Genomic DNA, 13,490 nt, shown 5'->3' on the forward strand with positions numbered 1-13,490 from the left:
GATTCGGTCATGTTTAATATTATTCTTAAACATTTTGCTCTTTATAATTTTAAGATATTTGAGGGTTGATCTAATTACATAATTAGATTATCTAGAGTTTCGTATTTGCCTTTTGCAAGCTTCATGAAAGAAAAAAGAAAAAAGCTTTCATTGTTGGCAATTAGTAAAAATGTGTTGTTTTCCGTTTTAGAATCAAACTATTATGAAAGCCATAAGAGCTAAATTTCAATTGAAGTTATTAGAAATATAAGCCTTATGGACATTGGAAAGAAGCTTCTTTAAGAATGTGACAACTTTGTAGTAGAGAATATTATAGAAACTTCAAACATCTGTGCTTCAAAGGTCATAATTGTTGTTTTAGACATAGAAAATTGAACCTTATAAAACGTACTGTTTAATCTTTAAAATATTGCTATTATACACAAATTAATTATACATATCACAGCTGTAGCTATGTTTATCTTTTGTGTCACGGGAGGCGCTCTGATTGACATATGGGGGTATAAATACAGCTACGGATTCTTAATTCAGGGGCATTTTCATCACCGACTCCGACGAGTTTATATCTTAAATACTCAGCTCCCTTTATGGGAGGGTTCAAGAACTCAATCTTCGTTCTCAAATTAGCTTAGAGACATAGTTATTCTGTCGTATGGGTAGGTTCGCCCTGTGGACATGCTAACATGTCACCATACGAAAGAATAAGTTAATTTAAACATTATTTTGAAGTTTTCTGAAATTTTAAATTATATCTTCACAAAATAATGTTAAATTTCGACTCAGAACATACTGTTATTCTGACGCATGGGTAGGTTCGCCCTGTGGACATAATAACATGTCACCATGCGTGAAAATAAGTTAATTTTCGATTGCTTTCAACTTTTGTGATAATTCAGTTTGATTTCTTCGAAACTTATACGCAATATGCGTAATATATTTTCAATTTTTGCATAAAGCAACAGGACTTAATTTTATTCTGCCGTATGAGTAGGTTTGCCCCGTGGACATGCTAACATGCCATCATACGGAAGAATAAGTTCAGATTATTTCGTCTCCATGATTATTATTTATTTATCAGGTTATTCATTATTGATATCTGGCATGGTTAGGTTTCGCCCTGTGAACATGCTAACATATTGCCATACCCGATATCAAGTCGATGTCTCGATTATTTTACGAATTATAGCACTTTTGTACTTCTTCACATATCTTGAAGCCAGACCATAATGTCCAATTTATATTAAAATCGGAGTCAATACTTAAAACCTTTGCCAGTCATGTCAAAGTTTTGCTTAATTATGACAGGGAGCGTTCATAAAGTTCCAAGCAAGCGCCTGGTCGTCTTTATATAACTGATATGACAGCTTGATCCTTATTCTGTAAATAAACTGCAAGAGTCGCGTAGATTTGATTATAAGAAGGAAATCTGTTCTGTCCTTTGTTTATGAAGATCTGTAACTAAGATGTAAATTTATGAAAGTATCTTAAAAATAAACCATCTTCAGGAAAATAATTGCCCATAAAGAAACCTACTGAAGACGCAGACCTTTCTTCAGAAACAGATGTTGTTCATTTATATAGTCTCCCTTTTCCATAGATTGTCAAATAATTTAGTACATAACAGTCGAAGCTTCATATCCCATGTATTTCTACTACTATACCCGTACCTGAGAGGGGTCAGAGTATCCAATTAGCCGACTGAGTTTTAGCCGAGGTGAAGAAACAGATGACATAGGATATTGAAAGGTGATTGAAGGAAACAGGAAGGTAAAGATGAGGATGGGCGCTTTGTCTTCGTGATTTTTTAATGTAATAGCTACGATTGTATATTGTTTCGAAGGCGATTTATGCTCGAGGACGCTGACGACAGAGGGTGGTCTAAAGGTTCGAGAGAGGAACCGCCACGAAGCCTAGTTCAGTACGAGAGCAGTCGCGATGGATGTTTCCGCTCACTTTCTTCGTCTCCTTCGCAGTTCAGAGCTGGCGATCGAACGCAGTTCTCTCCCCAGCCACGCAGCTAAGCTATGTTGAATTTTAAAAGGTATATTTGTTTATTTTGATTTTGAGCGTTTTCCCTCATCAGTATCCCGCAAGTTATGTTTTCCTTCCTAATTTTGCGTAACGCTATGCGTCGCTCTTCATAGTCATTCACCTGTTGACATATGCTGATGGGAATATTAGCAGCCCTGAAAGGACTCCCCTGGAATTGGAGGAAAGGAAATGAAGGGAGAGAGAATGGTACCATTCACTCTCATTCCCAGTCGCTGTAAATTATTTTTTTAAAATAAGCAACACTATCTTAATGCATATATTTGCTTTGACCAGTACGAGAAATATTTCATGTGTTTTCCGCGATACTAGAAAGTGTTGCAAAGCTTGTCAGTTCAACTCAATACAACTTGCATCTTTATTATTTTGTGTCACTATTCTGTTACTATTAGCGATGAATATGAGTAATTATTAGAAGGGATACTCATGTCCAGCCCTGGACTCGAACCAGAAACCCTCGATAGCGCTGCTTCATAGAGACATCGCATTGGAATGCAAGTGCATTTACTCAGAATAGATTAGTCTCACGCAGGATTCCTTCCTTTTGTCCTAGAAAAGAAGCCGACATCACTTGTGGCTTTGTAAACTAGCTGACAAAGAGAAGAAGTATGCAATTCCTCTTGTGCTTTAAACATTCGACGTTTTATGTAAGATCTGTACGTGATTGTTTTGCCAGTGTAATAAATTTTGTATCGCAACTTTACCTTTATAATATTATTGATTGAATTGGTGTTTTAAGCCCGCTTTATGCACAGAAAGGCTAATTGGGACTGGACCTACAGTTTTAAAGTGGGATCCGAACCACAATGTGCCTCCCCGGGTATCGAACCCGGGACCCCTTGAATAGAACTCGATGACGCTACCACTACGCCATCGGGGAAGACTTTATAATATTAACATGGAACGAACATTATCTCACTCTATCTTTCGGTACATTTACACCGCGGGACTATACCACATGCTACATTGTGAGAATATATGTGCAGTATTTATTGAGCCTAATTTCGTTCATACTCATACATTTTCACTCCACTGGCACAGGCTTAAAGACTTTGGGTTCATAAACCCTTATAATAGTTTGGAAAAGTTATTTTTATTTGCTAACTTAGCTCTGGACAATTGAAAGGTACAATACATGTATTTCATGACACTTAAATGACTTAACACGAACGAATTGAACAAGCATAAATGAAAAAAATATATAAAAATAGATGAGTGACACACACATAATAGTCCTAATCTTGACTAAAATATTCGTAATGTCTACTAGGCAGTCACAAAATACAGGTTAATCATTGTTGTTGCTTACACTGCTTAGACAACAATTGTTGCTCAATAATGTCCACGAACGATCTAATAACAGGCTATTAAGGAGTGAAGTACTTTTCTCTTGAAATAAGAGATAGGACAAGTACTATAAAGGCCTGAACATAGAGGGGCTTTGGGAAATGAAGCACTGGGTCTCCATTTAAGACAATTGTATTGAAAAGGTCCACAAACGTCGTAAAACTACAAAGAATATTTAACAATCTGATATTGCTTGACCTAAATAATTTAACTGAATTTGTATAAAATGGGGTACTTATATGATGTTGCAGGAGTATAACCAGGATTTTCTTTCTGGTATGGTCAAACCTTCATTGGAATAGCATTGAAACAACATTGAAATAACTGCTTGCAACATATTCTGCATTAGCTTTACCTTTGCCAGAATGTTATTCAACTCGTCAAACTCGCATAGCATATTCTTCTATTTTCGCTGCATTTTTTACAGAATATGTGCAAGATGTAAATTTTTTTATAAACACTAAATATCGCGTAAAACTACTATATAAACCGCAAAACCCCGCAATGGATGGGGGAGGGAGTAACCCCGTAGGGTTCATTATTATGTATATGTAAAACAATAACTGTAGTAATTCTTCTATAACAGCGCAGAGCAGAGAAGACCACTTAAATATTGTAAGGTAAAATAATTTGTTATTCATTTTTAGATTGGCTTACATGCAGTAGTTGTTCTATTAATACCACAAACTAATTACATTCAAACCACGAGCTTTTCTTCCCTAGCTTTGTGATGTGGGGGTACTAGTTGAGGCTGTACGTTCATAGGAGCTTTGCCAATTCCTTTCACAAGTACAAGTATTTTATGTCCGACACACATACAGTATAAATGTGTAGGTTTATATATATAGGGAGCCTTTGGTAATACAGGATTTTGCAGAGGGCTAAACTTTGTAGATCCGGCATTGCATAATGCTACATTTGCATTATTTTGCCACTTTGTATGAATGACAAAATGTGTTTAGTGTATCCTTTTATTGCCTCATAAACATTGTCGGGCAACGATTGACGTTTTTGGTATTATTGCGAATTGGATAAAGTATAGTTCCTAAAGATAGAGCACACGATAAAAAAATTCAGAATTATTTTTATTACATTGCCTTGTGTAACATGTAAATGAGCAAGAGTCAACCAACAACAGTGCAATCCATTTTTCAATCACTACAAAATCTGTGAAAAAGAAAATGTTTCTCTAAAAAATTGCAATTTAGACCAGCATAATTTGGGGGGGGGGAGACTGAAGCCCATTCGTGGCTACTCCAATGTGACGTTACCTCCAAGCCTCCTACTATACTGTTTTTGCACACGTGTTGAAAACAAAAAGAAGAAAGTTGAAAATAATTAACGCTCGTTAGTTTTCTCAGACTCATACAGTTGCCAGCCAAATTGACCTTCTTGTAGTATTCTATATAATTTTAAAGCTTAAATGACGCCAGATTTGCCAGACATCTTCTACATTCCACGCTCTAGCACAAGTTAATAATAAAGTTGCGAGCATATAAACCAACACAAAAGTGAAAGGAAAACCGTGGGAAAATAACACAATTCTCTCAAAAGTGTTTGAGGATCCCTTTACAAGTCTCTCGTTGAATCATGTAGTTTGAAAAGGTGAAGGTCTTTTGAATGCATAAATGCATTGTACTATAACAAGAGAAAATCCTCCTGCCTCGATTGCCAATGATATTCACAGAAACTCTTCGTGGCCAACAGGCATTTTATGGCCAATGCTACTTTTCATTTGATGGTACGAGCTCTATACAACCCCAGGGTTTCCTTAGATTTCAGGGAAGATATTACTACATACTCAAAAATCCTGGAAGAGGATTACGCAAGTTGAGTAACGAATTATTAATAGAGAACCATTTGAAATATATTAATGTGTGTTATAATTTGTAACGTGAATGCACTTTCCTCTCAGTGGTATTTTCGGTGTCAAAAATTAATAAACTCAAACTTTGTAATATCACATATAAACAAACGTATTGTAATACGTTTACCTGTGGCAATACCATGCCATTTGTTTCAAATCAATAATCCTGTGTGTTAGGCAGCCAGCATTAGAGCAATTTTGAATTGGGTTGCATAAGACTCAGGAGGATAGAAGCAATTGGGATTCCGTTTAGTTGCAAATTACTTATCACTGCAAAGTGATCATATATATTTTAAATAGCGCATTTGACTACATGTTGACTGCAATATCTCATATCTTAACTTTCTATTGGAACAAACCCAGACTCGTATTTATTTGGCAATATTGGCATGCATTTTTTTCACACTTCTGTATGATAATAACTCCATTAACCTCTAGCCCTCCTCGATAGTTTAGTGACTAACGCTGTCCCACTGTATTCAGGTGTCCCAAGGTTCGGATCCCTGTAGAAGCTCAATGTGCAGTGGTTCGGATGCCACTTCAAACAACAGTTTCAATTTCGATTGACTTCTGGAGCTAAGAGAGGTCTTAGAACAAACGTTGCCAAACTTTTGCTTTACAATGTGCTAGCTAACCACTCCGCCACGGGGACCGGCTTCCTTTTGATTTAAAATTTAATAAATTGTATGGGCAAAAATGCCAAACCTTTTTTCTAGAAAAATCGAATATACAAAATACTAATCATGTTAAACGGTAAATAGTGAAATTATAATTAAACTCTAAATAAAGATGGCAGCTAATATTTTGCAACTATCATTTAAAAAAATGCCAAAAATCAGCAACAAAGACTACAAAAAAATTTTAAGTTATAATTATAGAATACATCCAATATTTTTTATTTATTTTCACTGGAAGAAAAGTTACTGAAATTATTGAGTTGCTGTTTTAAGTCCACTTTATGCACAGTAAGGCTAATCGGGACTGGACCTACAGTTTAAAGTGAGATCCGAACCACTTGTGCCTCCACCGGGTATCGAACCCGGGACCCCTTGATTACAAAGCAAAGACGCTACCACTGCGCCATGGGGGAGGTCCTTACTGAAATTATTATACTTTCATTAACACACTCAAGAAACATTTGCATAGCAGGTTCAGGAGCGGTTAGCACATCGCGCTACAACGCCATCAATTTCATCATGTCATCACTTATCCCCATCTTTGCAAATTAGCCAAATGTGGCACAAGGAGCGAAGTAAAAAAAAAGCAAATCAATCAATCTATCTGGACCTGCGGCCAGTGTACATAATACTCTGTAGGGTTGTGCGTTGTTCTGTGTTTTGCCCTTACATGCCATGAGTTCCCCTTTACAATCCCAATTATTAGCCTGGGATACAAGTATAATGCGACGGCTGCAAAAAGCCTAAGTTGCTGATGCTGACGAATCCAGAATTTTCGTTTCCATCAATAAATTTACCGGTTAAATTTGTGATACAATATAAATATAAAATAAATTTTATTTGAACTATATGTACAGTCACCGGCAATAAAAATGGGACCCCAGGGTCCTGAAATATTCGTTCCCTGTAAGCCGTTGTGTGTGTTACCTAACTCTACGGCGATAAGTGGATTTTAATAGCAATCTTTCATTGGCAACTTCTATCACCGTCGTAAAGTTAGGCAACACACACAACGCCTTGCAGGGAAGTGAGTATTTCAGGAGCTAGGTGTCCCATTCTTATTGCCGGTGACTGTACCTCCAATACATACACACATAGTATGTGTCAGTCACAAAGATGCTGTTTCCGAGGCAAGAAAAGCTTCTGTTATTCTGCTCAATAAATAGACCAGTTCTGGACTTACAACAAGAAGGTAACACAAGTAAATTATAGTATAGGAATAATATGTATTTATTTGTAAAAAATGTCGCTTTACTAACGCAAATACTGAAAACGTAACACGTTACGTCACTTTCAAAGTTTACCGATAAAAAAAAACAGCGTTCCACGAGAGACTATGAACATCAGTCCTCACAATCTATGCAATATACAAATTCGTTGCATGTATTGATAAGGAAGTTGATGGAGATTTTGAGTACACTTCTCTGTATTGTTTTTAATTCACAACTTTTGTTCTTTCCTGTACCAGCATGCTCCTGTAAGCTGAATATCCATTCTGCTCTCAGCACGAACATAGTGTTCATCGGAAAGTTACCACCGAAAAAAAAATGGGAGAAAGTGTAAACGTAAATGAATCCTTTCCTTTTGTAATATAATTACGCGATTAATGCATTGGAATTGCGTGGAGAGCAATTTATTTTGTGGCAACGACCTGTTATGAGCTTCTCGGTTTTGTTTCCTTGCGTGACTTTCTGCATCGGCGGTTCAATTCTTGTTTGTTTAACACTTTTCTTCCTCTACCGGCTCTGCTTTGTTTTGCATCAATTACCTAATTAATTGCTGAGAGGCATACAGCGCATGTTTGAAAAATGGTTCCGTTATTAGGCACAAGTTTGACCCATTTTAGATGGAAGCATTTCCTTAACATTTTTGCTAGCATAATGCTATGTAAATGCTTCCAAAAATCTTGTAACTGTTAGTTCTTTACACAGAAGCATTTCATGTAACATTTCGGTTAGCTCTTGCGATTGCAATGTATAATACGTATATACATCACGAAAGGCACATCCCACTATTGTGAGATGACGGTGTTTACAATTGAAATAACTAAAATATTTTTCCTATACACTATAAAGTATGTATTTAAGCAGTGCCATTGCTTTGCACCTAAAAACGCTCTTACAGGAAACGTTATTCCTCTCGGTTGAATAGTTATCTGCTTTTAAAAACGTGAAGTGATACATTGTTTACATCTCACTCGGCCGCCATTACATATGCACTCGTGACCTAGAGCTCGCTTCTGATTGGTTATGATACGGAAATAAGACCGATTCTATCCTGAGAATTGCCATGAAATATGCCATGGCATCTGAAATGCCATCAGATTCTTCACCTTATAGGTAACATTTTGGTCATGACATAAATGTTAAGGAAAATGCTTTCGTCTAAAGCAAACCTACACTTTTTGTTCTGCTTGAAGTTTTGATGTACTCCTTTGGGTCCCTCCTCAGAGGTGACCGATGGACAGTGACCGTTCAACTTATCATCTCTGCGATTATTCAGGGCCTCTTTCATGACGTAGTGGTAACAACACTGCGGAGGCACATAGTGGTTCTGATACCACTTTAAGTTGTAGGTCCAGTCCTCAGTAGTCTATCTCTGCATATGAGTCCCTGTCAAGGCACTGGAATTCAATTGTCCTTTTCGTCCCATCCAATACCGATTCATCTATAAAGTGGCATTTAACCTGACGCCGTAGATAAGCGACTTTGGTTTGATTGATTGACTGAATTAGGTTACGTTACGTCACTTTTCCAATTTTGGCTAATAGTGATGATTAGGATGACTGATATTATGAAACCGATGAAGAGGGACTCACAAAGAACAACATGCCCAAGTCGAGATTCCAACTCGGGACCCCTGACACATAAGCATCTTTGGATATCAAAGATAACATCAATACTAAATATCAGTATTATAATCCATCTGATCTAAACAATGATTTTCATTGACATAGTCATTTTCTTGCATTTTATGTACGTAGGCATTCCGTTAAACAATTTGTTGCCACGGTATTTAAGAGTAAAGTAAAAAATTTCTGTTGGCATGTAACTTCAATTCAATTAAAGAATTTTGAGGATTAAGTAATCTTATACAGTAAATTTAGGCTGTATGCATTATATAATATTGTATTTAATATATTATTAGTACACTCCGGCGCCCACCCAGCGTCGTTGAAAGTGGGGTACCTGGAGAAAAGTCTGAGGGGTAAAGGCGGCCAGCGGCATGGTGCTGATCACACCACCCCCACCTGCAACCGTGATCAAGAAAGTGTGGGGCCTCAACTCCACACTATACGCCTTCATGGCGTAGTGCAAGCACAGGGGAGTACTTTACTTTCTATTTATGTTACTTTTGCCCCATAGAATAAGAACCTAATCAAAAGTTTGTCTTGTATACTTTCACATTAGTTTTATATTCGATCTACTGCACTGTTAGAATTTACCGTAAAATTTACAATATTTTACCGTTAAAAATTTAACGGCCTGCCTGTTAATTTATAAAAACGGTACACAACCGTTTTTTATTTAAATTTGAATATTTTATTACGCATAAAGAAAAATAATGATTATAAATTACACTTGCTTAAGCCATAAATATATTGTTTAAGACTGAATCATTCAAATTACAATAATTATTGCAGCTATATTATGGCCGTTACTACTTTAAAAACGATCAGGACCATTTTTTAAAGGTAGTTGGATGGCAGCAAAATTTGACGGTATTAGACCGTCATTTCTTCGGTCAACTTTTTACAGTGTGTATATTTATCACTGCATTTTGTATTGTAAGAACATAGCTCCTCGGACTAAAGACTTTTATTAAGTTATCTAGAATAGAGGCTTCATCCATCCCTTGAATGTAATCAAGCAGAGCGGAAACGCCTAATCAACGTAACAATCAACATGAATGGGTAAAACGAGGCGCACGTTTTGGGCATTGGGAGAAACTAGAATTCCGTTTTTTCTACAACTTGATGCATGTTTCACTTCCTAAACGTGCTCACAAGAAGCAGGGAAAAGGAAGAGATCCTTTGCTTCGTTTCCTTCCGTCAATGTCCCTATGAGATTACTTGCCCCACGATTTTATTGCTGCCCTCTCGTGATTAATTTTGTTTTTCCGCCTCTACGGTGGGAAATATTCGTAATTAACAATCAACAACAGAAAATAAGGAAGTTTTCATCATTAGCTACACGATGAAACTCTTCAAAGCCTCCTTCCTTTGTATATTAATCGTGCAACTGGACAAAGAAATTGCATTTTAATGAGTGTGAGTGATATAAATGGCTTTCTTTTGGATGGAGGCTCAGTGAAAGTTCATTTCAAGAGGACTGGATAAATGGCAGTCTGAGACCGTCAATTTTTTGCTTCCATCCAGCCACCGTACAAACAATGACTGTGACCGTTTTGGAACTGTTAACGGCTGTTACAGAGTTATCCATAATTAAGATAATTTTTAATAATAACACTTTTCAAAATAACGGGTGCCCCAAAAGTAACGCAGGATTTAAATTGCGCGCCATTTTTTTCCCCCGCAGGGTTGGCAGCGTTCTGCAATGTCTCATGTTGTAGTAAAAACATTGCTGTTAGCCAATATGGATCGCTACACGACGATAGAGAGTAACGATCGTTAAAATTCATTAGTACGGTAACTGTGGGCAAATTTCCTGATGTTTTCGGTAGGAGAAACGCCCCAAATGAAACAACAGTGCGACCTCACACAGTGCGATCTTTCTCTTCTGGGGATTCATTAAATCCAAAGTTATGCTGCGAAAATAAGAACGATTCCTGAATTGAAAGCAGAAATTCAAAGAGCTATCGACGGCATTGAGCCGCAGTTATGCGAAAAAGTTATTCAGAATTTTGTCAAAGGAATTCGAGTGTGTCAAATGCGTCGTGGAGGACATTTGTCAGATATGCTCTTCCACATTTAATGGCAATGTTTAGTCTTTCCGATAATGTAATAACTTTGCCAATAAATATATAAAATGTTTTTTTTTTCTTAAATTAAATCCTGCGTTTCTTGTGGGACACCGTTACATTTATGGTGCACACATCTGTCATTTATAATCAATAAGATAAAAGTATTCACATTTAGATTTGAAAGTTTTTTATGTACAGTCGCCGGCAATAAAACTGGGACACCTAGATCGTGAAGTGCGTTATGTATGTTGCCTAACTCGACAGGGGTAATAGAAGTTTCCATTGAAAATTTGCTGTCAAAATCTTACTTACCGCCGTAGAGTTGGACACTCACACACAATACCTTGCAGGGAAGCGAGCATTTCAGGACCTTGGCGTCCCATTTTTTTTGCTGGTGACTGTACGTCTTAATGCTGTGGCACATATGGGTCTTGTTTTAATAGGAATTATAACCATAAGAGAGTGTGGGGCATGAGTGGTGGGCTTACTCTAATAGTGGCACATGGTCTTTGTTCTTCTGGTATATTTTGTTTAGCAAACATAACTTATGAGCGGTTGGGTAGCCGTAGTATACTAATTAATTAGGAGAATGATTAATTATATTCCTAGATTGTCTTTATGGTGGTTTATATTAAGAATCACTAATATAGCGGCTCCACCATCTATTAATTTGTTGGGGGAGATTAGTTTACTAAATAGGATTATTGGGTGGTCCTATTTTAGTTTTATGGAAGTTGCACTACTCTCTTTTTTAAGCGCGGCCTATTCTTTATATTTGTACCATCAATATAACCTGTATGAGTGTGTGCCTGTGTTTAATTTTCCAAATAGTTACCGACACTATGTGAACTTCCGATTGAGCTACAACACAGAGTGGTGTCGCACGAGTAGGACACAACTGAGTGATTTTATTTTAGTGCTAATTAGTTTGTACAAGCTCGGTTCCAAATAAAGTATTCGCAATTTTAATTTCAAAGTTTTTGACTTTTATTTTGTGTTGTATTATTATTCGGTTTATGCGTTTTAAGTTTTTTCTTCTGGAGGATTGGGAATCGTTTCCAACTCACGATATGTGCTCACGGGGGTAAAAAGGTTGCCTCTCGTTTTGGTAATTTTACAGGCAGATTGTTAGATTTTAAGGGTGGAATATTGTAAATTTTATTGTAACTTCTAACAGCGCCAATTCTTGGCAAAGAAAGAGTGACAATTTTACTAAATATTGTCTTAAAATGTTTGTGCAATGATTGGCCGAGTGTGATTTCAAAATCGAATTTTCATTGTTTAAGGAAATAATATTTGCTAGCAGCTAAAAAAAACTATTCTTGCATGTCGTTAATTCCACCAATATCCGAACCGATTTTGAAATGAACATTTTATTGGGTGTGTCAGCACTGAGGCTATTTGCGTTGATATAAGCCATCCACAAAATAAAAATAACCATTTAGAATATGAACTTACTCTTGGACACGTCTTATTATCGTAGTTCGCAGGCCCCCGTGGCGGAATGGTTAACACATTGCGCGACGACACCAGAGATCCCGAGTTCGAATCCAGGCCTGGGCATGGATGTTTGTGAGTGTCCATTCATAAATTTTATCTCATCACTCGTCGCCATCTTTGCAAATTAGCCAAAAGTGGCACAAAAGCGAAGTAAAATAAAGCAAATCAATCAATTATTATCGAAATTCAGTTTGCATATTTTTTGCTTTTCCTTGCTTTGATTGTTATTTAGCATCACTTTACTTCCACTTTTGGCTAATCGCAACAATGAGGATAATATTATGGCATTTATCAAAAAACACTCGCAAAGAACACCCATGCTCAGGCCAGATTTGATCCTTGGATGTCTTGGGTCGTTTTGCTAATCACTCCGCCACGATTACATTTCCAAAAGTTCAGAAGTAATTCAAATATGTGTATGTACGCGTAGTAATAATGATTCTGTTATGTATTAATAGTGAAATATTTCTTTCTCAAAAAAAAGGAACGGGCGCTTTTCTGAGGAAGCAGTGGTCCACCCTGGTTCCCTTTCAGTTTCAAACACTTACAATGCTGGTACTTAAACGAGATAAGACCCAACAAATGATTCGCTCATAAAAGAAAGGAGTACGTGTGTGAATCGCACGTCCTTGGTTCGAAAGCCGGTCGTGGGACCCACATTCACTGAAGAGATGCACCTCGGCGTCCTCGACCGGCAGACTAATTGGAGCATGCGGGAAGGAAGGGGTTGACCGTCCTCTGGAGGTGCTGGCGGTTGCGTCATGGGATGTTGTGCGTCCGTCGTTTGCCCAATCTCTGTGTCTGCCCCTTTCTCCCGCGTCTCGCTCGGTTGCTCGATGTTGTCAGTCATTTCTGCGGTTCCTCGCTTGCTTTTGCTTACTTTTCTGCTTCTTTTGGTTAGTCGCGACGACGAGGATGAACTATACTCAGTACCGGCTATCTCTGGAGTGGCGGAGAAGGGGGGGTCGAGTGGGCAGAGCGAAGCATTACACGCTGCTGCAGTCGCTTTCTCCCCTCCACGCAATCCCGTTCCCTTTCACGTGTTCATTGGTGGAGACGTCTCGCATCACTACTTGCGCAGAGACTTGTTTTCGTCCGCTTGCTCCAGAGATAGCCGGGACAGAGTA

The 13,490-nt window shown here is 37.6% G+C and overlaps 2 protein-coding genes across 2 annotated transcripts in view; one reads left to right on the top strand and one right to left on the bottom strand.

Moving 5' to 3' along the window:
* Positions 1-13,490, top strand: part of LOC145994789 (la-related protein 7-like) — a 305,103-nt gene that overhangs the window by 173,386 nt on the left and 118,227 nt on the right. The gene's annotated exons all lie outside the window — the stretch shown is intronic.
* Positions 1-13,490, bottom strand: part of LOC145994788 (zinc transporter ZIP1-like) — a 123,008-nt gene that overhangs the window by 100,778 nt on the left and 8,740 nt on the right. The gene's annotated exons all lie outside the window — the stretch shown is intronic.

This window comes from Lepisma saccharinum, chromosome 11, assembly GCF_977018435.1.
Source record: "Lepisma saccharinum chromosome 11, izLepSacc3.1, whole genome shotgun sequence".
Lineage (NCBI taxonomy): Eukaryota > Metazoa > Arthropoda > Insecta > Zygentoma > Lepismatidae > Lepisma > Lepisma saccharinum.